The following is a 27,117-nucleotide window of genomic DNA, read 5'->3' as shown; positions in this document are numbered from 1 at the left end:
TAGTGCTAAAATACTCCGTTCCCTACGTATTTTCTTCAGTAAAATCTTCATTATAGTCATAAGTACTTGCATAAACTTTTACCAATTTTCATTTATATTTAATCTAGGTAAATTGAAGACAAACCAATAACCTAAAGCTAATAAGTGAAAAGAACTCCAAATGTCTACATAAATAACATAAAACTAATATCATTCAACTTAATTTATTACTTTCAAATAAATCAACTTAAGAAAATAGTACGTACGTGTGAACATAAAGTATTAGTTTTAACTGTTTGCGTGCCTTAACTCGCTCTCGTAGATCGAACGGGGGGGTAGAGTTTCAAACTCTATTAGAGTAGCTTAACGCTTGAGTATAGTTATTATCTCTTGACTTAACTTTTAACAGGTTCGTATATTGAATATCATCTATTACACTAAAATTTGGAATTTACGTTTACTTTTATAAAATGTATTGTATGTTATTTAAAAAATGTTATATTATTCTTTAATATTTATGTAAAGTTATACTATTTAAATTTAAATACGCTACTAAAAATACATGTCTGTTAAATTTATTGCTTTTAAATTGTTTTAATTAAATTAAATTCCGTGCCATAACATTAAAACGTTTTGTACGAAAGTTTACTTTTACAGCTTCTTTTATATTCATAAGAATTCTCTAAAAATAATAACAATCTTATGTGTTTTTATATTTTTTTAAGGAAACCATAATGGCAATTGACGTATACGGCCCTACATCTCGACGACGTCATCGTGGTAGGACATCAAACGCACTTCTGGACTCCGTTATTGATTTTCACCGCCCGGTAGGCGGGGCGAAAATCGTGCGAAAGGGAACACACGATTGCCTGCTCATTAAAACAGATGAGAAGCCTACATTTCTCTCACTACCTATTCTAATTAAGGACGTACCTATTAACCAACTATTTAAAATGGCAAGGGCTTCAAAAACATTTGCAAAAGAATAAGACGTACGCTCACAGTTGAACCTTGATTTATTTTCAACAAAAACAACGATAATTGAAATTCTTAAAACATCCCCTACTAATTATATGGACAAAACGCTACCCACCGAAGTAATATGCACACAAGCAACAAGTAGGGCGACGTCTATTAATTTTAATAGCATTAAAGCGTGGTGCACGTAAACAATTATGTCAACTTTAATAACAAAGTTCGCATACAAAGTTTTTAATGGCGCAGCTAACTCTATCACAATTAACTTAATTCAAGAAAAGTAAATAAAAAAATAAACATTGAATTTATTTCCGAGGAAGTTGTAAATTCATTTCGAAAGTTCATTCGTTAAACGCGCAACAGCCCTCAATATGCGAACGTAAAAACCATCACAAAATCTGTGCAAATATTATATAAAAATATTTTTTAAAAAAAGGAAAGAAAAGCTTTTAACATATGAAACGTATGAAAGTCACTTTGAATGTGACCATTCAAACTCTTAGTGAAATATTCGTGGGTTTTTCAAGTGCATGAGCATTAACATTGCAAGGAAGTATAGACGTCGTGGTGACATTTCGATAGAGTTCAAAGGGTCAGGGGTGGCGTAATCGGGACGCAATCATGTCTTGAATAATAACTCCAAATAGTACAAATGCGAATCAGAACAACAACAGGCTAATGCAAAGAACAATCATTGTTATACAATTTCGTAAACAATTATCACATTTTATAATATTACTAGCGGCCCGCTCGCGGTTTCACCCGCGTGAACTATGTTATTATTAATTTCTGTCTCCATGACTACGTCCTAGTGACGTCTATGAAAAATTTGAGACTCCTAGCACTTGTAGTAACGAAGTTTCATACAAACTTTCAACCCCAAAAACAACCCCTTAGAAGTCGAATATTGCAAGTTCCCGTCTTAGCGAGCACCTACGTCCTATAAATAACTCCTCTTACGCAAAATTTGAGATTCCTAGCACATGCAGTTTCTGAGATTTCGTGATGAGTGAGTGACCTTTCGATTTTATATATATAGATAAAATAAATAATTTTAAACTACAATTTATTTCTTATTTTCAATTAACGAAATACAATCTAAGTAAAGTTTCATAATAAAAAATAACAAAATGAATTGTTCGTTGCAAAACAATCGCGTCTAATTTAAGAGTAAAATCTCGGTTAAAATTCGATTTAAGTTGCCCCGCAACGAGGGCGATTCGTTAAAGATTTCCAAACTCTTACAGTTTTCAATTCGGTTTCGCTCGAACAATAATGATTTTAACTTGTGAAAAGGCGTCTATAAAAAATAAAAACCGTCCAGCACAATCATGGCTCTCAAGAGCACAAACATAAATGAAGCCATTAATTATCCGCGATCCCAGTTATTTTTTCTCCTCTTGCTTCGATGCGCACTTTGCGTTTTACTTTTTTTTTATATAATTAATTAATATTAGTTAATTTATACAAAGTAAGAGTGGGTTGCAAATAATTATATAAGTAAAAGTTGTATTTTTAAAAAGAATGCTTTGAGTTTTTTAAAATATTAAAAAATCTAATCAAATCAGCTTCAAATTGTATCTCGCACATATCAGAGTAAGCAGGAACCTAGTGTTAAGACACTCCTTTCCTTTTCTGTTGGATTTTTGGAGGCAAAATAATTTGATTAAAAATATTTTAAATGAAAATTTATAAATCTTTGTCTAGATTATAATATTAAATTATGATATTGTAACTTGGTGCTATAATTCGTTACCATACGAGATTCCGGACGAATTTTGTACTTACTATATAATAAAAAAATACTGTTTCCCCCATTATCTATATATGTGGGTGAATATAAAGATATATATATATATATATATATATATATACAGGGTAGTAGAGAGAAGTAAGAAAGAAATCAGAAACTTTTCCGCCCACATCACGGTCGCCGACAACCTTAATGCTTTTAATATTGAAGTAACCGTTTTGATTTAATAGATACTTACCTACTTCAATATGCTATGTTAGGTTTCATTGAAGTTCTCAGAATATTTAAAATCTACTATTATTTTGTAAGTTTTCTATAGTTTTATTTTTTATTATTGTTTGAGCTTAATGTTAAAGACACTCCGTTTTCTATTATCTATCGTATATATAATATAATATTTAAACTTATATATTTTGTATATCGGTACGTATAATTATTATTTTTATATCAAAAAGTAAATCTATTTATATTTAAATTAAAACGAATACGGCTCGATATTTTTAATTTAGAAAAAGAAAATAAGGTTGGCCTTTTGACGATCTGTATGTATATTTCCAGTTTATAAGACGCAAACTTCAAAAGCCTATATAAGATGGAAATAAATGGTTATTTTTGCGTTTGTATAAACAAAATCATGTTTTAAACCCTCTCTTAAAATTCATTACATTATATAATTAATGTAACTCTTAAGCCACAAAGGGATCATTCCTTTTTATTTGCACATTAAATTAGCAAGATTTACCTTACACTGATAGCTGGTGTAATGTTTATAAAATTTTAATAGTATTTTATTTTAGCTCCTGGGAACGTAGCGTACGCTAACTTAGTGTGTACTCTGTTACCATTAAGACACTTCCGTTCTCTATTTTCCGCCAACTTTTCGTGGTATTGCGTGTTAAGTGACGGAACTTAACGCCGCGCTTGGCCTCGTTACCAATACGACGACAGGAAAATATTGAATACAACTTGCGGCAGGTTCTTGACCTTCAGTAGATAAGTGCAAAATAACACATAGCTTGAAAATATAGACAAACAATATTAACATATAATTTATGTAGACATTTCGAAAAATGTATCTTTCTGCTTATTGTATGTTCTTCAATATAGGAATTATATGTATTGAAATAAATTAATGGTATGTTAGACTTCCTATATTAGAAATCTAAGAATATCTTCCCTATCTTCCTACGCAACTAAAAAATAAATTAAAACATATATACCTTATATTTAATTCTAAAACTGGTATTACTTGGCCATAATTTTTCACTAGAGTTAGAATTTTACGTCAGACATAGAGGCGAACGACTAGAGAGATTGACGGCTTGGCCGGAGCATTGTTTAAAGCAACAATAGGTGACCTCTGCGGAGTCATTAACCTACTGTGTCAATCTACAATCACAGAGCAGCTCCAACGGTAACGACACTTTCGTTAGTGAAACATTTCTACGTTTTTAAATATTTTCTCAGGCTTGACGTTAAAAGTTAATATTCTTTTTCACGTAGAGAAAAATAATTAAGAGTGATATATTACGCTCACGTCACGACGGCCTTGTTGTGTAATTAAAATATAGCTAAATAAGTGCTGTAACTGTAATTAGAACCTACGACCGTTGCGCTTGAGCAAGCGGGCCATAACAACTTCCAAGTAATTCTGTGATAAGAATCTATGCCGATAGAAATCCTTTTTAAATTGGAATATAATATTATGGTTGTTGAATATTTGTTTGTGCTAGAATATAATACCAAATTTTACTATAATCTAAAATGTTAATTCAGCTTTGCATGCATATGCACTATCTATTTTTATGTTCATAAGATTTTAGCCAAACTTTTGCCGTCCTCGTTAAGCGGGAGTACCGATTTAAAACTAATTTTGGACGCTTAATACAAGTACAAGATGAGACAACCACTCAAAACTTTTTAACTAAGGTGGTACATAGTTTGAACTCTACTAGAATATTTGGAATTTTGTATAAAAATTATGATTTAGAGACATTATGTGGCATTTTCAGACATGCGCATTTAAGTTTCTTGTATGAATATTTATAAGTACATAATATAATGTATTATAACAAATTAATTTATTAAATTTGAATGAAAATCAACTATTAAAAGAAAATGGTGAGTTTCATTCGCACACACATTCGTCCTCCCTTTTCACCGCTGAGTGGCGGAACTCAACACCGCGCTTTGCCTTGTTACCAGGGTGAGAAAACCAAAATATTAAATTTTCCACTTCCTCCAAGAAGGAATCACACACAACTGTCGCGTTTACAACCTTATGCCACCGGTTCACAACGGCCTTATTTATTTATAACTATTTAATTAGTATTAATAAAGTAAGGCTGGTTCTACTTATACTTGCTTATCTAATCACATCCTTGAATATTAAATTTAACAGTTAAAGTTCTTAATGCCTAAGATTTAACGGTTTACGAGGAGACAGTTGTACGTACAGTATGAAGTGATAAGCGTTATTTAATCCTCATGATCGATCGACACGAACGACGGTCAACAAGATCCTTAGTTCCCTCTTGGTTATCTAGTTGTATGTAATAAATTTATATTTAATATGAAATTTACATTAGTTGTTATGTATTACAATAATACGTAACAGAATAAATAGTCTAAATTGTAATTAAAACAGAAAACCACTACTTTCCTGCAAGCATTGCAGGCAAAGGGTGAGTATGGGATTGTTCAAGGTCATGGTAGCTTAGTGAAACGTCTGACTGTAAGCGCGATGGTTCTGAGTTCAATTCCCACTCGGGGCATTTTTTATAATTTCCCTGCTCTGATTAACAAAATCCAACGTTACATTTCTTAACATTATGTTCTTGTTACCTACCCCTTTACTAGCAAGATGAAGCGTAAAACAAAAAAAATCATGAATCACAATTTAAAAATACTACAAACAATGTCCTTGATTCTAACAATTTCTAGAGCATCTAAAAATCTAAATCTAAAATATCTCAAAAACTTATATTACTAGTAATGAAATAAATTTCTCTTAGAAAATAAACATTATTTGCAAGAGCAGAATCTTGGAAGCTTATTACAAATAATTTACTGAATACCACAGTCTATAATAAAACAATAAAGAACCAGTAGCGTTACCACTCATCTCTTCTATTAAGATATAAATAGTGCCCCATTTTAGTTTTAAAATATCCAAATGAAAAATAAACCTTATCTAGAACGTCCGGCTGCAAGTTGATAGACACTCTGACAGCCACATTACAAAAATAATTTTCGCTCCAATTTTTATTTTCACTGCATATTGTAAGTTTTTATATCTTTTTAATGGATTCCAAGATTTTTTTATGTAAACAAACATTTGTATTACGATTTATATTTATAAAACTAGCGGATCCGATCGCGGCTACGCCCGCTTGAACTATACGAATATTTATTAAATATATTTATGAAATTATTTTCAATTTTCAATAGAGAGGTGCGTTAAGCAAACTCATTTTGGGTGACGTTTTCTAACAACAAACTTTGCAAATCGTTGCTTAGCAACAACGGTTGTTATTAACATGGCGGAATAAATTGCATGACAAATGAATAAATATTTTAATATATTGGTATATATGGAAAATATTACAAATATGAGAAAAAAAAGTATCCTATGTTCATCCCGAGACCCTCAAGTATCTCTATATGAGTATTTTATTACAATTAAATTAGCGGTTTGGTCCTGATTGCGTAAAAGACAGACAGACAGACCGACAGACAGACAGATACACAGACAGACAGACAGACAGACAGACAGACAGACAGACAGACATAGTTACTTTCGAATTTATAATATAGGTATGGATTCACAGTTACTATGCTTAGAAATTTACATTTTACATTATATCGTGAAGCCATACAAAATTTACGTCATTTGTGTATGTAACGGACAATAGAGTGCTGTGAACTACACAAGTACAAGTGCTCCGTGATCCACTCACAACTTTATAAGGAGATGTGAAAAGCCGGACCGCTCGCGCTACTGAGAGGAATATCGGTAGAGAGTTTGAGACTTATATAATACTAGTGAACCCGAACGCGGCTACGCCCGCTTGAACTATACGAATATTTTTTAAATATATTTATGAAATTATTTTCAGGTTTCAACCTCATTTTGGGTGACGTTTTCTAACAACAAACTTTGCAAGCCGTTGCTTAGCAACGGTCGCATGTGATTATTATTAATATGGCGGAATAAATTGCATGTCAAATTAATAAGTATTTTAATATATTGGTTTATATCGACAATATAACAAATATGAGAAAAAAAAAATCCTATGTTCATCCCGAGACCCTCAAGTATCTCTAAATGAGTATTTTATCACAATTAAATTAGCGGTTTGGCCCTGATTGCGTAAAAGACAGACAGACAGAGTTACTTTCGAATTTATAATATAGGTATGGTTGGATATATTAAAATCTAGTAAGTAATACTTTACATACTGTACACATATCATTTGTTTAAAAAATATTTAAAATAGAATTTATATATAGAATGACTTGTATAAATAAATCGGTGAAACAAACTTTAATTCACATCGGTTGATTATGATGACTTTGGCGCAAGACACCGTCTCTAAATTACATTAATTTACGATTATATATATGACAAATAAATATTAAACCGTTTGATATGTAACGCATTATGCTAATCTACCGGAAGATGAAAGTATAAATATTATTATTTTTCAAACGTCAGTCATTCTGTCTATTTAAATAAATAAAGGAAAATAATTTTATAGTATTCGAAGTCTGACATTTTGCGAATGTGAAAAACATATTTATTTAATGTATGTAGTACTTAATCGTGAAAATCTAATAATGAAACAATATTTGGCTATTTTTTATGCCTTTATAATCAGCTACACGCTGTATCCTGCACACAGCAGGTTATGAAGAGGGAAGCTAGTGTTAAGACACTCTGTTCCCCACTATCCCCCGAATTCTGGAGGCATAGGCAGAGCGAAGAAAAGGAAATGGCTACGTTAATCTCATCATCATCATCATCATCAGCCTGTCCTCGTCCACATTAATCTCAATACCAATTAATTCCACACCACTGCTGGAAAAAGGTTCACAAGCATTATTTTTAATTACTTCCTTCTTGCCAAACAATGAAGAAAATACATAATGACTTATTAACTAGCCGGACATTAAAACGATGCAATACGTTTGTTCAACAGTATTCAATACAATAAAGAGATCGGTGTCACGTGACCGGGCAACTGCGCCGGAAGCCGTCACGTGGGCCGCCACTTCCGACGTTATCCCATTACGGGGAATGTCATACCACCTATTGAACTGGGTAAAATGGTATTTGGTGATCGAAAATTTAATTATTGTAGAGTAACTCTGTGTAGGGGATGGACGACATATATATAAAATATGATTCATATATTAAATAACATATGCATAATAATTCAAATAATACTGAACTTCAGTTGTATTAATCCCATTAAATAAATTAGCCTGTGAACCCAATAAATGTATCACCATAATCCTTAATTACTCATTTACAATCCAGAAGGGTAAAGGATTTAGTTCTAATTTAATTAAGTAGTAGGATTACTGAGATCTTTTTAACGAATGTGCCTAAATGGTCATTATTTCCATTCAATTTCTAAAATTTAAACTTCCAAAATCTGAGCTTTCGAGGAAAAATTATGCAATTGGTCTATCAAATACACTCTCCAAAATTCAAATTGTGATTTCGGGAAATACCGCCGGCTTGTTGCCTTATAATAAAATCCTTTGATGGGTAAAAGTCAAATTATTCAAATTTCCCCCACAGATTGCTAACACCGATACCACAAGAGTTCAAAGGCCAAGAAAATAAGAATTATTAAGATTGAACATTATTTATTTCAATATCTTGTTCTATTATCTCGCGACAATCTCGTCTTCTAAACAATTCGTATGCTTACGTCGTAATAGCTAAGTGGATGTGAACGCTTATGTAGGCTTTATCTTTATAATGACATCTTTTATATTTTGAGTCAACTGGAAAAATTATTATATTTAAATATATTTTTTTATCTTGGACAAATTATGTTTCAAAAATAATAAGAAATATTAAAAATAGCAGTAGTCAATGACATTTTCTACATAATTTCGTAAATAAAACTTTATGGAATGTTACAATAAATAATTATTTAACTTTTACCTACACAAATGAATATTTGAAAAAAGTAAATTATCAAGCCAGAAATATGTATTTAATTTCAATACTATATTTAACAAAATTTCATACTAATATCTGATGGAGTTCGACGCTGTATCCTGTATCACAGGCAGGCAGAGAGAACCTAATGTTAAGACACTCCACTCCTCGCTTTCCGCCGATTTCAGGAGGCGTGTTGAGTGGCCAGCTTAACGCAGTGTTTTTGCCCCCCAACAGAGTGAAAAAATGAAAATATTAGAAAACACATTTCCTCAATGTAAATCTAACTCACAACCAGTCTTGTTCACATTTACATCCTGGCATATGCTTAAAGTATAATGCAAGCAAGTCATTCAAAACATTCAAAATATTAAAAAAAAATCGCATTAGAAAAAAAAATATTATAAAAAAAATTAAAAATCCCAACAAAAGACACTCATATCATTTGAGAAAAGCATCAAAATAAGGTCACTTATTACGCGCACAATATTGCTCACTTCGTCGCTCCATAGCGATGCACTGGTGAAGGCAGCACCAGCTCTATAAGGCACTTGTCGCACGTGACGACGACTATTCTCATATTTAATCCTGATTAAGATCCGAGCGTGTGGTGTTAGAAGATTTAATCTATCGTTAAATTGATGGCTACACTTTGGAATATTACGGCGATTGCTTTAATTTACCATTATTCATAATTTTGTTTTGTGTATCTCTGCTTTGATAACAGGATAGGCAGAGGGAACCTATTCTTAAAAAAAAAACTCTCCGTTACCATTAAGACATTTCCGTTCCCTTTCCAATGAATTTTAGAGGCATTGTGTGTTGAATGCCGGCACGCTATATTGTATGAATTTAAATTATTATTTAGTTAATTATGTAGGCCTTATTTAAGTAGTATTAATAGAAAATAAATTTCCCATAAAATTTATTGACCGATAGAATTTACTTGTAATATAACATCCTAAATACACTATGATATCCTCGAGATTGCTATTGGGATTGCAAGACGATGTTATTGCAACTATATGGCAACACCAGCTTTGCAAGGACTTGGCATGTAGATACGTGTAATTTGGGCCGACCGAGCCACCTACAAGTTATCGGATTGTCATAATTTAATATAGCGCGTATCTATCGTATTTGTTGCCAGGATGCTTGATTGTACGCCGGCCAAATGTTTCATATAAATAGATGGAACGATTCATCATGTAATTTTAATCAAGCTAAATGTATCCTGAACCTACTTATGTGTCTTAATATAATCCCACATTAATTATTATTTATTTCATATAACAATCGTTCATACAAAACGAGCCTTATAAATGCGGGTTTTAACAGTGGCTTCATTAGTCAAGTCTACTTTCAACATTAATAAGAGTATAATAGTGAAATAATATTGTATTTACGAGTGGGTTATAGTTAAACTAGTTTTTACGATTTTATTTAAAGACGTTTATTTATGAACAAAAATTATAAAAAAAGTCTTGTGATGTTGTTTCAAATTACATTCTTCCTATGTTTTATTGCTTATTTTTGTATAAGCGTTCCAGGAACAGTAATTTTTAAAATATGAATAGCTGACAGCTCTTTTTAGTATATAAATAGTTATGTGTCATTAACATTGTGAGATGCTATTATGACTTAATTAACTTTTGGACTAATAATATTAAATGTTAGGTATATTAAAAAATAAATAAAAAAATAAATGTAAGTAAATGTAATTTAATTTACTTATTTTTAAGTGACTTTTATAGAAAATATAATAAGCTCATTGGCTTAACTTATACATTAAAAAATATTTATTATTCAAATAATTGCTATCAATATAAAGTTACTTCAATAACTTTAAAACTAAACAGAAGTGATATGACTCTAAAATTTTTCAGCCGCAGGGGAAATAGCTGGAGAAAATAAAAGGAAAAGACATTTTAAATACTTATAGGACGTACGATATTAAAAAGTGTATCGAAATGCTACCAAGAGGGAATTACGGGCCTGATTACATGACTTGCTTTGAGCACGGCCGAGCCCAGATAAGTTGTCGTCTAAGTTCTTAATTACCGACTTAGTGTGGTTTTGCTATCTGTTTAATTATTCTGTTTTCTTTTCCACATACATATGTATAAAATATTGATAAGTGAAAATCAGTAAAGTTTAATTAAAATATCTTTTTAAGCAAAATATTGTTAATACAACAAGAAGTATATTTTTTTCCAGCTTCACGCAACCAACACCAAGCTAAGGCAGAAGGAACCTAGTGTTAAGACACTCCCTTGCCCATTTTCCGTCGAATTTTTGAGTCATGTGTGTTGAGTGGCAGAACTCAACGCCGCGCTTTGCTTTGTTACTAGAGAAAAGAAATTGAAATGTTATGAAAAAATTAAAAATAAACCTCGAGTGAGAATCAAACCGACAACTGTCACGTTAACAGTCACCCGCTAGTGGCTGTAAGCGCTACGGTAAAGTTAAACTATTTAATATATACCCATTTTTCACAATATTTCAATCTAATTTGAAATGTGACAAACAATACAAATGAATACAGCCTGACTAAGTATTATATCGTAAAACAAATACAATTGTTTTTAATGGAGAACCTCTCGTCTGGTACAAGATACGGCTTGTCAGAGACGTGACAAGAGACCCGAGAAACGAAGCTTCCTCTCAGGGTGAGAGGACCTTTTGAATTATAGCCGTAGCACTTATCTCTGCATAATGATACTGAAGATCGGGTTACATGATCCAGTTATTACGGAAATTAGAATTGTACTCAACTGAGAGTAATTAGTATCACGCATATTCACGTTTATATCAAATTTATATATTAAATGCAATCTCTTCGTGGGAAACTCAAATAATACTTAAACATACGTACATTGTAATGTTTTAGGGCTTTGAAGGACAATAAACAATCCATACGCATAAATGGCAAGCACCTGTGCATGTTTTACTGCATATATATTAAATTGATAATAAAATAATAATCATAGTTATGTTATTATTTGTTATTGTTGTTTGTATATTATGTTGATTTTTACCGCAAATAATTATGTATATATAAATACAATTGCACAATATTTTGTTGTTTTTCATCACTCTAATATCTTATGGCGTAAATAACAATGTGCAAAACGACTTGCAAGAATTATTTTTTATTCTCGAGATCGCGTTGAAATATTAAGCTGATATTAATATCTAATATTTAGATTTATGGCCCCTTGATGCACAGAAAAAATCGTAAATTCAATTATAAAATAGTCATAATTACATTACAATTGCACAAATTTTACCTAATTACAGTAAGACTAAAATAAAAACAACTAAAAATAAGTAACATGAAGATCAAAACCTGTGGGGAGATCGTGATTGACCTAACAACGTAGAACTAATCGTTCTAATAGGATGCTGCATGAAGTAAGCGGAGGGGGGATGGGAGGGTGGAATCAATTTAGGTGACGGAAATTGCTTCATTTAACGCTACTGGTGACAAAACAAATCTAACGAGCTATGTGGCCATTTCCTCAACATCCTACTGTGTAATTAGTTATAGTTGTTTATGATTTTCCCTTAGATTTAGATTTGCGATTGTATAAATTGATATGGATATTTCATTAGCCTAATTGATTTTTTTAGGGAATTCATAAAAATATTTAAATAAATATAACACTTTAGTTATTGTTGTGTTTTCAGTTATTGTATTCTGTTTTTGGCAATAATAATACTTAGATGTTTTTTTTTAAATATATGTTATATATTTTTATGTGTGTATGTATATATATGTGTATATGTGTATGTATGCATGTGTGTCTTTTCGATATATTTTTTCTTTTTTTGGGTTCTCATGATGTTGTCGTCTTGGAATGTAGTGTTACTTATAATTAAGGCATCATTTAATATATATTTGTGCATGTTAGTGTTATTTTAATGTAAGAATGTATGTCTTGTTAGTAACCTTAATAAATAAATAAAATAAAATAAAATAACATAAACTATTAATCAACGTAAATATATTAGCATTTTACAAAATTAGAGTTTTACAAAATAAATATAGGTAAATGAAAAATCACAAGCAAGTATCATCATAATATGACAGGCTCGGACACTAAACCACGTTTCAAAGAAGCAAATGCTAGCAAATTATAAATATTTGTATTCCAAAAGTGCAAAGTTGACCTAGAGCACTCTATTTAATTGCACAGCAGTCTACTTTTAGTGTTAGACAGAATTTTAAGAAAAGACTAACAATTTGTTGGTACGTCATTTAAATTTTGTAAGAAAAAATTGTAAAATTTACGATGTAAAATTATATTACAGTATATAAAAGTGTCGTTGTAATATTATTAATATTTCCATGTTGAATATAATAAAAATGGTAAAAACATTTTTATAAATTCTCCTCGTCAAATAGAATATAACTGCGTTTATATTCATATTTAATTTGTTTATAAACTTGTTATTTCTGAAAACTACGCATCGAATTATTATAATCAATTTTCACTAACCAAAACAATGATCAGTAGATAGATAGCATTTGTGTGTGTCTTAAAATATTTAAAAAATGCTATAAAATCAAATTATAATTCTTAAAAAAACTTAAACAATATATCTAAATGATGTTCAGATATTAGGAAAATTATTATAAAAATAATATTAAAATTATATTATTCCAATGAAATCAGAAAAAATAGTCGGTTGCCGCTACTAGTTTTTATAGGTCCTTTATATAAGTACGTATAGTGGTCATCTCGAAAAAAGCAGTAAATATACATTTGTACCGTGCATATATCAAACGGGTCATCTCTGACGCACTATGTAGAATCAAATTGGACTTCCAACGTTCATCTAATCATCCTCAATCATCTTAACATACAGTCACTCACAAATATATTATATTTTACTACGCTCTTTCTCATTTAGTGATGTAACACGGTTAGTGGTAAGTCTCTCCGTTCTCCACAATTTAACCAAATCATTTATATTAGGAAGAAAAATAATATTTTCGTTATCATTGCCACACTTTACCTAACCATTTAGGTCCGGTACCGTCTATATAGTAAAATGTATTTTTTCAATATTAATAATTAATTAATTAGAATTTCAATTTCATCGCATTCAATTAAACACGCCTTGGAACGAAATATAAAGAAATGTTGCCAACTTTAATATATATTGTCCTTTCATGAAGTAGAATTCACACTTTACGAGCCACTAGCGAGTAGCGACTAGCCATGACTTCACTCAGGTAATCTAAACTACAGTTACAGTAACGACAACTACGAGCGTAACTTGAACATAAATAATGAGCGCTGTCGAAGCTATAAGCGTAAAGCGCTTTAATAGTTTTCTATTATTTCAAAATGTAATGTATTTTTAGCTAAAAGCTGCGTAAGGTGTAACTACTTACTATTGAGTTACACCTTACGCAGCTTTTAGCTAAAATTAGTATGATATACATGTATTAACAACACTTAAATAATTGAAATATCCTTATTTATAGATTATTTAATTATCTACTATTATTATTTAACAAAAAACTAGTTTGTATTTTCAGTAGAGTCAGTCCTAGACAGATTCAAAAGAATATTATATAATATTATTAACATTAAAATGTTCGCATAAAAATTCAGTTCGTATGAATATAATATGATATCAGTTAAGTAACAAATTACTCCGTATAAAACCCCATATTTTTGATGAAAGGATATTTAGAGTGCAACTCATTCACTTTGCATGGTTGAATGATCACTTGAGACGTTACAGAGATACTTAAGCACTTATTTTTTTATTTTCGTGTACTTAGAAATATATTTACTTGTTTTCTAGTGCCATTTATGTACTTAGGCGGGATATTTAGAAATTGCAAAAATATATTATATTACTAAGTTCTTTCTGTCTTACATTCATATTTAAGTTGGGAATATTGGATTTGTAACTGTTGAAGATAGATAATAAATTAAAAAAACTTTTCTGTCATAGAAATATTTTTAATCTGTAATCTGTAATGTCTTTATTATAAACTAAATTAATACTTGGCTACGTCTGTACAGTTTCCAATATATCGTATTTATTTTGGTATGATTTATTAATAGAACACATATATAAAATAACTTCTGTAAGATAAGAACAGTATTATAAGTAAGACGTAATCTAATTTGATAGATATTCTTCATAATAATATTTTTATCATTTGACGCGTTAATTCCCCTGTGGAGGATTAATCATTAATTTAGTAATCAATTTTGTTTCTTATATTGTACAAAAAGTAGTTTTATCTTTTTCTTGTTTATACAATGAATGCAACTTTGCTAGTTAAGAATCATTTTAATGATTTTGAAACCTACTAGATTTTTTTCTATTTCGAAGTATTTTTTTAATATATATGGTATTTACAGAATAAGATTTTAACTAATATAATATATATTTTATAACATGCATTTAACAGCTACATATCCATTAATATAACACTATACAAAATGATTCAAAGCATTTCATTAGTGTATGGTATTGTGCACATCGCTCGTTACTGTATCAGCACTGATTTGTATCAATCAGTTGTATTATTTGCGTGAATTAGTCGAGCAAGTGTAATCAAAGAGCAATGTCACATTTTAGTTTAGTTAATATTAATATTATTTTATATTTCATATTATTCTATATACGGTTTACTTATACTTTCAATCAATCAATCAATCAAATCAGCCTTTTCGGGTCCACTGTTGGACATAGGCCTCTCCCAGGGTGCGCCAAAGCTCCCGATCCTCCGCCTTCCGCATCCAGTCGAAGCCAGCAACCTTCTTCAGGTCGCCGGTCCATCGAGCTGGTGGAGCTACTTATACATTACTAATTTTTAATTAAGACACTACTTTATTCGTATCTTAACACTAAGCCTAATTACTAGAACAAAGATGACATCTCAATCTATTTAAGCAGCTAATTAAATAGCTAAGAAACATCTTAACCATTGTCATGTCAACCTTAATAGTTTAATTAAATCCGTTACTTTAAACAATGGGCTTTGATCTATACATTTGTAATCTAATTCGAAATGCAATTGACGTAATACAAAAATAGAATAGATAAACAACTTTTTAATTATATACAAATCCGACCGCCCGTTAGACAACGCGAACGTCAACTTGTAGTAAGCTCAAACTTTTCTCTGTAAAGTTTATATTCGTTTACTCTATTAAATTACCAAATGGTTGGTCCGAGGAGATGGAAGCTTTAAAAAACTGACAGTGACAAATAAAATTAAATTACACATGTGAAAGATAAAGTTCAATACAAATGTGATGTTATTCCCGTCGCGACGCATCGATGCGCTTCGTTAGTTGGTTTGAAACGAGCCTTAAAGTTTCCCGTTATGATTACACAAATTATTATTAATAATGTTGACTAAAATTAATTTAATTATCAAATTCCTTCTGTAATCATGTAGTAATTGAAGTCAAAAGAACATAATGCACATTGCATACATATTGCTTTCTTTGGTCATAGATTTTATTCAGCATCAGAAATTTTTAAATTACATCTTAAATATGGATTTACGAACAAAGAGTGTTATGTGAAATTAAACAAAGCCACCTACCTAACTGAATTTTCTCCTAAAAATCGTAGATTTTTTGTGACAAAACGGTGGTTTCGAATCTATTCTCTACTATATAAATTATAGAATTTCATTACATTCTCAATTATATAAGTATAATATTTAAAATCGATACTATCCACCATAATTATAGCAACAACGCTGTTTAAGCTTTCAGAAATTAAAAATTCCGAATAAAATGAATCAAGTTAAAACAATACAAGAAAGATATTAAATCAAACATTATATATACTCATAGCTACGATATGTGTATTTTGGCTTCTCCGTCCCGATTACTTTTGAATTGTCTTTATTTCTTTTTCCGCTATAGTTATTATTTCCTGGAACAAATGAGCTCTGTCTCATTTCATAGTTTGCTGGCTACACATTATTTTTGATGAAAAGCCCATCTTTTTTCTATTGGCAACCATCAAAAACTCGTGTATTATATTTGTCTTTATAAAAACGGAGCTGGCACAATGTATTTATGCTTATTGCGTATTTATTTAATATCCATGAACACTGAATTACGAAAAATACTAGAGGCCCATCTTTTTATGCCTACTGAAAATGTCAATTCAACGATATATTATACATATATTTTTTTAAATCATTAGTTTTACTTAAAATGCTATATTTTTTTAATATCAATCAACCTTAGCTTCAACCGCCGAATTTTTGAGGTAATGCGTGTTGAATGGCGTTACTAGAAATGGCGCTTAGAAGTTAAAAGATAGATTTCCCCAAGTAGGACTCGAATCCACAACCATCGCGTTTATGTTTACGCTTATTTAACTGTGCCACTACGGCCTCAATATGTTTGTTTTATATTCAAAATTATTTACCGGAAAGCAGTTAGTTAGTCAAAAATTTAACAACAGGCATAATATTTTAACTGAATAATATTTATTATATATTTTTATAATTGAAGTAGCTCAGCTGTATGATAACAAGAGTAAACTAAATCTCCTCCACAAAATTGTGCTTAGAAAATGAGTTTAACTTAAAGTGGTAAATGCTACGATTAACATAATCTACTTTGCTTAACGAAAATTTGAATAATATAATAAGCGATTTAATTCGTAGTGATGTTGCTTACTATAATTATTCAGATGATAATATTTATTAAAGAATTTTAAAATTCTCTCGCTTTTCTGTACACTTTATCATATTTTTATATAAACGTTTATTATTCTAAATTAATTAAAATTATATTAAAAGATATTTCATTATATTACAAAAAAATTTAAAAAAATGTTAAATCATTTTTTTTACTAGTCTATCTGTTTAAAATTTGGACAAATATACAAGTATGAGTAACTTATCAAATAAACATCTAGATTTGATATTTTTTCATATATCAAGATTTTTTTAAATACGTAGAGCAATATAATACACATTTATTTATTTCCATTAAAACGAATTTTAGTAGCTTTATCGAATAAATCATAAAATATTTATATCACACGTGGATTACCTAAAATAGCAGGATGGTCTTCATTATAGCCTCAACCCCATGGCCGACATATGAAAGTTTTAATCAACACTTAGCGACACCCTGCTGAGCGCACGGAAAAATTGGACGCGGGTTGCTATTCTCGAAACACACCATATCCATATGGTATTCCACATCTTATATGATATATGGAATTAATGAGCTATTCGATGATTTTCAACAGTAATAAAATAATATTTTTCTATTTATAAAGAAAGAATGTGTTCAGGCTTACGTCATAATTATTATTTGATACATCAAATTAACATATGTTTTTTAATAAATTTTGCCTGTATTTAAAGCAATGTAAGAACTGTAATTATAGCATTACTGACCGCTTCCTGTCTAGTAACATATTTTCAGTATTTAATAAGAATAAATTTACAATTTCACATTAGGCTTTATAATTTTTATTCTAATATATTTTTTATAAACATTCAAATCTTGTGATCGTTTCAAAAATGTAGCCCCAAGCAAGCATTGATAGTGATGTCGCCAACTGGCAAGCTGGACGCTAGAGTGGGCCAAGCAGTTTCTCTGATATCAATGAACTGATTTAATTATATCCATTCATAATTGAGGTGGTTTCATTTAAAAGCTTATCATTTCGTAAGTAAATCTGCTATTTGAGGAAGAAAAAAGAAACAAATTCATTTGGTGCTATTAACTTCTATTTACTACTACTATCTACTTATATTTGAACACAAAAAATATATTATTTTTGTTATTTTAAAAACTTTATAGGGTATTAATTTTTGATTACTTAGTACTTATTTAATTTAAAGTCTACTTATTTTCTTGGTGACATTTTGCTTTTCTTTTCTAACATTTTTTTAAATGATGTCACAAGTAATTAAAGTATTCTTTATAAATTGTAATAATGGTGGTCTAACCACAATTTATTTGAGCCCGTACCCTAATATGGACCATTAAACCGACCTTCGTCCTAAATATCCTAATCCAGATGGTACTGAAAAGCTTACTCATTAAGTTGTTTCAATAAGTATAAGGAGACATGTTCGGTACATTACATTAAATTTATGCTTGAAATTTTAGTTAATAATTTTATGAAATTTAATACACCACAAATAACAAAAATATTACTGACTTATGATGTTATTATAATTCATAATCTTTAAAAATATTGAACAAATTTAGTTTTTTCTTTTTTTCTTCTTCTGTTGTACTACTACTAGGGTCTAATGTTAAGACACTCCGCTTCCCACTTCTCGTAAAATTCTGAAGGCAGGCATGTTAAATGGGAAGCGAAGAAATGAAAATATTTAATACTTAACTTCCTTGAGTGGAGATCGAACCCCCAACCTGTCGTGATTACAGTCACAACCTAGTGCCTCTGCTCCAAAAGTATCCTCAAAATTGAATTTAAATTTAGTACAAAATTATAATAAAAGAGCCTCAAGTTGCGACAGCTTTATTAGCGACGACGAGCTGAATGCATTTCAATTATTGGTCGTATGTGCCAGTAAATATCTACCGATAATAAGCCAATATTAATTGTTGCTCACTCGATGAACTCTTTAATTGGTAATATCAATTCCACTGCAACGTATCCATTTACTATTGCGATAACGTCAACATAATGAGCAGAAAATTGTATTTTTAAGCAAAATAGTTCTAGAAATAGCATTTCAAAGCAAGAACTTCACACTATTTCCACTGAAAGAAAGAAAATTCAGGAAATTCACGTACAAAATAAGGCGGGCAGCTTAATACTTACACGTCCTCAAGACCGTAAAAGGCCCGTTTACATTTTTCATCGTGCTAATTTTATTTGACTCGCCCTGAATATATTATGCCCTATTATAACGCGGCCCCTCCACAAGCGTTTAAAGCTAACAATGAGATTTTTTTTCCTGTTTAAATTGTTAACATTAAATTTTTGGTAAAATGTAAAAAATCTGATATTATAGCCGTTTATTGCTCATTAGAGCCGCCATTGTTTCATTATAAATTTTAAGTATACCTTTTTAAGCCTTGCAAAATTTTATTTTCATGTAATGTAATTAAATTTCATCAATAAATATTTGTTTCCATTTAAAATATTTTTGCATATTTTAATATTATTTTTTTTATAAAAGAAAGAAATATACCACCACAGCCATTATTTATATAATATTCATTTTAAAATCAAAGTAGCTACCTAAACTATAATTCCCTAAAGTTGTTACGGCAACCAAACTTTAGCCGTGTAAATACCGGAATTCGTGTTTCAAAATTAAATTTCATAATTTCTTAATAACTTACATTTCTTCCTCATTTACATCATGCGGAATTGAATCAAAAAACTTCTTGCAATTTATTGCATAATTCTACCTGGAACAAGAAAAAAATGTATTAGTGCTAGTTCATATTAAAGATACAATTTTGTAAAGATATCCTTTGAGTGCCTGTGGACTATAAACGCGACGTTATAGGTTCAATTTCTATTCGAGGGAACGAAATGTTTAATATTTTCATTCCGTCGCTTTGGTAATGCGGCAAATCGCGGCGGAGTTCCACCACGAAGATATTCCCACAAAAAGCGCAATTTTCGCCAATTGTCCAACGTATAACAGTATATTATGTAGGTATAGTATTAACAAAAATCTTGTAATTAGAACTTACTGACTTTTATATGGCCATAAGGAAAAATATCAAGTACATATGGAAATAGATAATTTTCATAATAAAGGGCTATCCTATACATATATTATTATTTAAAAAAAGCAAAAAGCCAGAACCTGTAAAACAACCAACCTGAAACACCATCACAAATCGTATAAATCGTAAGTTAACTCGTAATCAACAGTCACCGTCACTTTTCAGACAGAAAAAGGCAGTTGAATTTCAAAGGCATTCGGCCGAAACAATCCAATAATAGCGCGATTCGATTGTTCCCAGTATAACCGACCCGGTTAGTCTACCTGTTTAATGCAGGCGTCGTGTCATTTGTTTTAAATAACCTACCACTTTTGACCTACTGTGCACTGACAGATCCGGAATAAGCCGTCGGTTTGGTGATATTTTGAACAGAATACATTAATTCCTTATAGACGGAAGTCGAGTGCAATATGAAACCATTATGTGGAACTCTATTTACAGAATTAACCGACATCTGACACAAGTCAAAGCTTTTCACTGTTATAAGTTGTAGTACTGTATTTTATTTTTATAAACTATATCGATTTTTAGGATTCCGTGCCGTCAAGGGTAAAAACGGAATCCTTATAGGATTACTTTGTTGTCATCTGTCCGTGATCATTTATCTCAGGATCACGTGGAGGTATCAAGCTGACATTTTATAAAAAAGAATATATTACAAACCTATATTTTTGTGATTCGTTTCATACAAAATGAGTACTTAAGCTCGCAAACTTAACTTTCTCATAGTTGACAAACTGAAGTTTGCGGGCATATGCAAATAAAGTTATTTGCCGCATAATTAAAACCTACAGGATATTTTCCATAGCTCTACAATTATGAAATTTGGCAAGAAGTGAATATTACAAACTTTTCAATGCATTTGGTACGTTTCATACAAAAAGAGTGCAAACTTAAAACTTATCAACTATACATTATACTTCCTGTGGTCGATTATCTTCAAATTGGTACGGAACATTTGGTGGGCAAGTCCAATTCGCATTCGACATGTTTTTGTTCTTATTTTCATAAAAGGAAAGAAAGAAGTCCTTTTTTAAATATTAAATACCAAATGGCTTGATTCTTATCTATATATATAAAATCGAAAGGTCACTCACTCATCACGAAATCTCAGAAACTACATGTGCTAGGAATCTGAAATTTTGCATAGGAGTTATTTATAGGACCTAGGTGCTCGCGAAGACGGGAATTTGTAATATTCGACTTCTAAGGGGTTGTTTTGGGGATTGAAAGTTGACATTTGTCTTTGTCATTCGTTACTAAATGCTAGGAGTCTCAAATTTTGTATAACGTCACTAGGACGTAATCATGGAGACAGAAATTAATAATAACATAGTTCACGCGGGTGTAACCGTGAGCGGGCCGCTAGTATTTCATAAAAATCGCATTTTACATAAGTCCTTTAATGTATTAAAAAACTAATAACAAAAGTTTCATACATATTTAAAAAAAAAAATTGATAAAGGCAAAAAGAAAAAATTATAGATTAAAAAGATTTAAATAAAAAATAAAATTACCATAAGTATTCCAAATCGAAACAGTATGCACAAATCAAAGTAATTGGCCAGAGGTATGTAGATAGGTAATACCTGTCGCATATCTAACTTCCGTTCCAAAGCTACCACACAATAGGCCCTAAATAACATTCTGGCACTGTGAAATTCACTCAAATCTACGGTAGACATTCAATTCCATAGAAGACATCCAAAACAATACAATTACTAAATATTCTCTGAAGCAATTACTTTCTTTGAATGAGTTATAAATTTAAATATTTTAAGTAATATCTTGTTATGCATATTTTTTAAACAATTGAAATAGATTTGAAAAAAATTTACATATGAGTAACTGATGAGATTGTATAAGTTGTGAGGTCTAAATAGACCAGACAACTGATATTCTCACAAGCATTTAAATGTGATTAAAAATATAATTAGATTAATTAAATTTACATAAGCAGAATGAATAGACTTGTATATATACATTTATTTTTCGTTATTGTTAGTTGAGTTTTTAACCTTGGTTTATTTTATTAAATGCCACCAATGACATGTTTTCCTATATATCTTCCATGTACCTACAGACAATGATCCATCACAATTTTCTTATAAATAAATAAAGATATAGATTTCGACATAATATTTAGTTGCAAACAAGTACTCGAATGAACTTGAATCGAATGAATGCGTGCGACGGCGGCAGGTTAAATATGATACCAGGGTTTAACATGATATCTCAGCATTCGACCTGAATGCCACAACGCAAGGAGCAGAGAGCGTGCAGAGTGGCTGCAGGCTACGATTGCCAGCTCAAATGCGGCATCAAGAGCGCGAGCTTAGGCACTATCGCCGAGTGCAGACGGCTTCACATTCACCATTCAACTTTTTAAATGAGCCCTGCTTTTCTAAAAGAATTGGTCTCACATTGTTTCATTTAATACAGCGTATTTAGCGGAGTTTTTTTAAAATCTTTTGTATTGTTTACTTAATATTTTAATGTATTAAGCATATTTGAGTCTCGTTGTATTGAATTCATAGGAATTTCAATACACATTTCTTTTGTTTTATTATGTAAAAGAATATTATAAAACCATGGCTTAAAATACGAGAATTTAAATTATATGAGAATTGAATTTAAGACCTGCATTGAACTATTTAGATAACGATTATATAGTGTCAGTCAATTTAAGTTATGATCGCTACAATTTAACACGATACATTATAATAACGTTAAGTTTACTATTACATACACACTAAGTTTGAAAAGCCTCGCATTAAATGGATTCCCTACAAGCGCTTCACGCAGCATTTTTCACATAGTTATTTTTGTAACTTAACCATGTTTTTCTATATGTTCATTTTAGTACATAACTCTTTAAAAGGAATAATGTACAAATAAATATTCATTTATTTTATTAAATCATCATCGAAAATATTCATATTTTCATTTCTCTTAACATACAAAGCCTCCAGGATTCGGCGTCAAGTGGGGAATTGAGTGTCTTACCACTAGGCTACTCTCTCTGCCTATCCTGCTACATGCGGGATACAGCGAGAAACTTGATAATGATGATATTTAGTAGTATATCTCGGTGTAAGTGTTAATGTTCGCAATTAGAGCATTTAAGGTATAGTACGTTTATGTAGGATTTAGCATTAACGATTATAAATAGCTTACTATATCAAGGTAATCATATTAATTTCGCTCGTTAGAAATAATGAATTCACAACGGTTGAGAGAAATTTGATAATACCCACTTAAGTGGGTAATTCGTTTTAGCATAATTTTTAAATCATTCATATTCTTATATAAGACTACGTTTTTTACATTAAATGCTATTAATTTACGATTCAATACCGAATACGGTTGTATTACTTAAATTATTCAAATCGTCTTAACAACCGGTTCAATAATATAAAGGAAATAGTAGGTAATGATGCGTTTTTTCGCTACTCTATCCCTTACATAGAGTTAAACTTACTATATGTTTTTTAAATCCTATCCTACTTTGTACATTATAATCCTACTTTAAATGACGTAAAAATAAATAAAAAGAAATACCACAAATCAACACCACTCAACACGCAATGGATCCAGAATTCGGCGGAAAATAGAGAGCCGAGTGTCTTAACTCTAGGTTCTCTACAATCTTGCCAGCGGAGTTCCTGCTCAAGCTAAAAAATAGCTCAAGCTAAAAAATATCAGTAACAATTTTTTTTTGGTTAGCAACACTAATTGTCGTTTTACGCTGCAACAATATTAATTTAAGTCATTTCCTTCTTAACACGCTACAGCTGTCTAAACTTGAACACGTGGATCCCTCTAATGACTGTGCATGTCAAAAGTGAAGTGACAGTATATCTTCATCGAATCATTAAAACATCTGCTTAAAAGATGTAATAATAGTTTTTTTTGCAGCTTCTCACTTTGGCCAAGACATTGCTTGTTGAGTGGCAGAATTCAACGCCGCGCTACCAGATCGGGTCGTTTTTTTAATATAAAATATCGTAAATACTTTAAAATATTTGTGTACTTTTTTTGCATTATATTTTGTTTTTTTTTTATTTTAGACGTTTATATTAGTTTATTGTATATTTATTACACGTTAGAAGGAATAACAGACAAAATTAAATCATCTCATAACTATATTTTTAATTTTAGTATATGTGATAATCAAATTTGAACTACCAAAATCATGGATGAGAAGAATAGGTCACCCTATCTGTATATAGAAAAGTAAGTGCGTCATGGAAAAACCATGAAGAAGTTAAATATGAATATTTTATATCACCATCACTAACCCAATAACCAGAGAGCTATTTCATAAAAAGAAAAAAATGTGTCACTCGCGCCAGTCTTTTATTTCATTCAAACAATCATAATAAAAATGGAAAATATAATATGACTCTATAATTTATACAATTTTCCAAGTTACCACAAATCATTAAGAGATTAAGAAGTAATTGTTATCATTATCAACGTAAGTAAATGTAACAACAAAAGGTATTCACTTACAGTACAGCCGGACCCACTAGCCTATTTTCTACTATAATATCTGTCAGACTGACTAACGGACAATACATAGCTCCTTTCCATTGAATACACCAGCTAGCTTCATAGATATTTTCAAGAAAATGTAAGATTATTTTCTCCCCGGGGATTCCACTTAAACTATCTTAGAAACAAACTTTGCATAATTTTCTGAGCGAGCCTAAAACTCAAAACGAGTAGAAAATACACAGCACTTGTATCTCAACGCGGGCATCTCATTTAGAACACGGTAGCTTACGTTTTAAAAGATGTTATATAAACAACGTACGATATGTTTACAAAATGTCTTAGGCCGTCGTCAAATGTGAGACCACATAATAACCGACGGAAAGTAACGTTTTACGAGTCGAGAGCTGTTAAATAATAAATATACAAATTCAGTACAGTATATATTTTCTAAATATTGTTATAATATTGTAGGAATAAATATGTACATACATATATTGTATTGTTAGTGGTACCTACTACAGTAAAGATATTTTTAAAGGTTGATATTTTTAATTCTAGGACATCTGGATTTAGTAAGTCAGATGCTATCCACATATTCGAAGAATATCTAAAATTGTTTGTCCGTCGGTGTGAATGAGACAGTTGTAATAATGTTGGATTGTCATCCTACAAAATACCTATACCTATATATATTTTTGATACTCTTTTCAGAAAAAAGGCTTACCAGGAAGGATATGAATGAGGATAGAAAATTTATTTTTATCCAAGATTAGATCTGACATCGGAGCCCTACCTGTGATCTGAGCCCTCCCTGAGATCACCGCGCGAATAGTTCGGTGGCTGCCTGTTAGCTTGTCATTTATCACCTCATTACCATATTCAGTCTCTAAGTGCACTATAAGACGATGTAACGTTGCTTTTAAACTTAAATGTAGAAGCGACGAATCTATTTTGAATACTGTTAAGGAAGAAGACTATAAAGCTCTTTGTTTCTACCTAAAAATCTATTTTATAGTATGATTCAGTGAACAATATTTAAAAAATATATCAGGCATACGCTGTACCCCGGATATAGGATGCAGAGGGTACCTAGTATTAAGATACTACGTTCCCCACTTTTCACCAAAAAATATATGCTATATTTTTTTTGCTTTTACAACTTTAGCAAACTATATGTTTAATATTTATTTTCTTAGTACAATAATTCGCATTTACATATATATTTATCAAATCGCTGTCACGCATGATTTACATACAACATATAAAATCGTAAAATAACTTGTTACCACTGAAGGATTATGTTATCGCAACAACTACAAAACAAACTAAAATGATAAGGAGTCTACAAATTACGCGTGTGTGATATTATCATTGTATACACAGGCTTAGAGATGTATGTATGCGTGAGCTCCGAAATATAGTATTAAAGAGGTCAATGTTCCTTGATGATAATACGGGCGGGTACATATCTATGACAGTGATCGATTGTTCAGATCTTAGCTTATGCAAACATTTTCGATGGAACTGAAGTCGGGAAATCTGTAGAGAAGTGATTTACTCATATATAAGACGGATAGCAACGATAAACTAACAGAATATTCTCATCATCCATGACGTGACAGGTGAACGACTTTTTTTTTGTATAAGATAAGGGTAATATATCAAGATTTAAGGTAAAAGTGGGTTTTGGGTAGTGTTTACACTTAATGCGTCACTATATAGGTTGTAGATTCGAGAAAACTCATATCAAAATTCGAATTCATTACGAACTTTCAAAGAGAAGAAAACACTCTATATTACAAGTTTAATTTCTATTAAAATGAACCTGAGGTAAAGGAATAACCTGACTAGTACTTCTAGTCTAACGCAGATATAACGGTGTATTACGAACCTCGACGTTGACGCTAAGTGGGAAAAGGTGCAAAATAAGGAAATAGCTCAAAGGTAGGTACAAAATGAAAAAATGAGAGGAACTAAGCAATAAA

The 27,117-nt window shown here is 30.7% G+C and overlaps 1 protein-coding gene and 1 long non-coding RNA gene across 7 annotated transcripts in view; both read right to left on the bottom strand.

Annotated features, from left to right (window-relative positions):
* Positions 1-27,117, bottom strand: part of Rbp6 (RNA-binding protein 6) — a 412,235-nt gene that overhangs the window by 356,579 nt on the left and 28,539 nt on the right. The window lies entirely within an intron of this gene.
* The window catches only part of LOC146527804 (uncharacterized), a 62,944-nt gene that overhangs the window by 7,610 nt on the left and 28,217 nt on the right, over positions 1-27,117 (bottom strand). Inside the window, exon 3 of the long non-coding RNA XR_014879202.1 lies at positions 20,237-20,305. This is a non-coding gene — a long non-coding RNA (uncharacterized LOC146527804). The remainder of the gene's footprint in view (positions 1-20,236; positions 20,306-27,117) is intronic.

Source organism: Heliconius melpomene, chromosome 20, assembly GCF_056956725.1.
Source record: "Heliconius melpomene rosina isolate 202511_hmr_F chromosome 20, ASM5695672v1, whole genome shotgun sequence".
Taxonomy (NCBI): Eukaryota; Metazoa; Arthropoda; class Insecta; order Lepidoptera; family Nymphalidae; genus Heliconius; species Heliconius melpomene.
The sequence above is the reverse complement of the archived record's forward strand: the minus strand, read 5'-3'. Positions and strand labels throughout refer to the sequence as shown.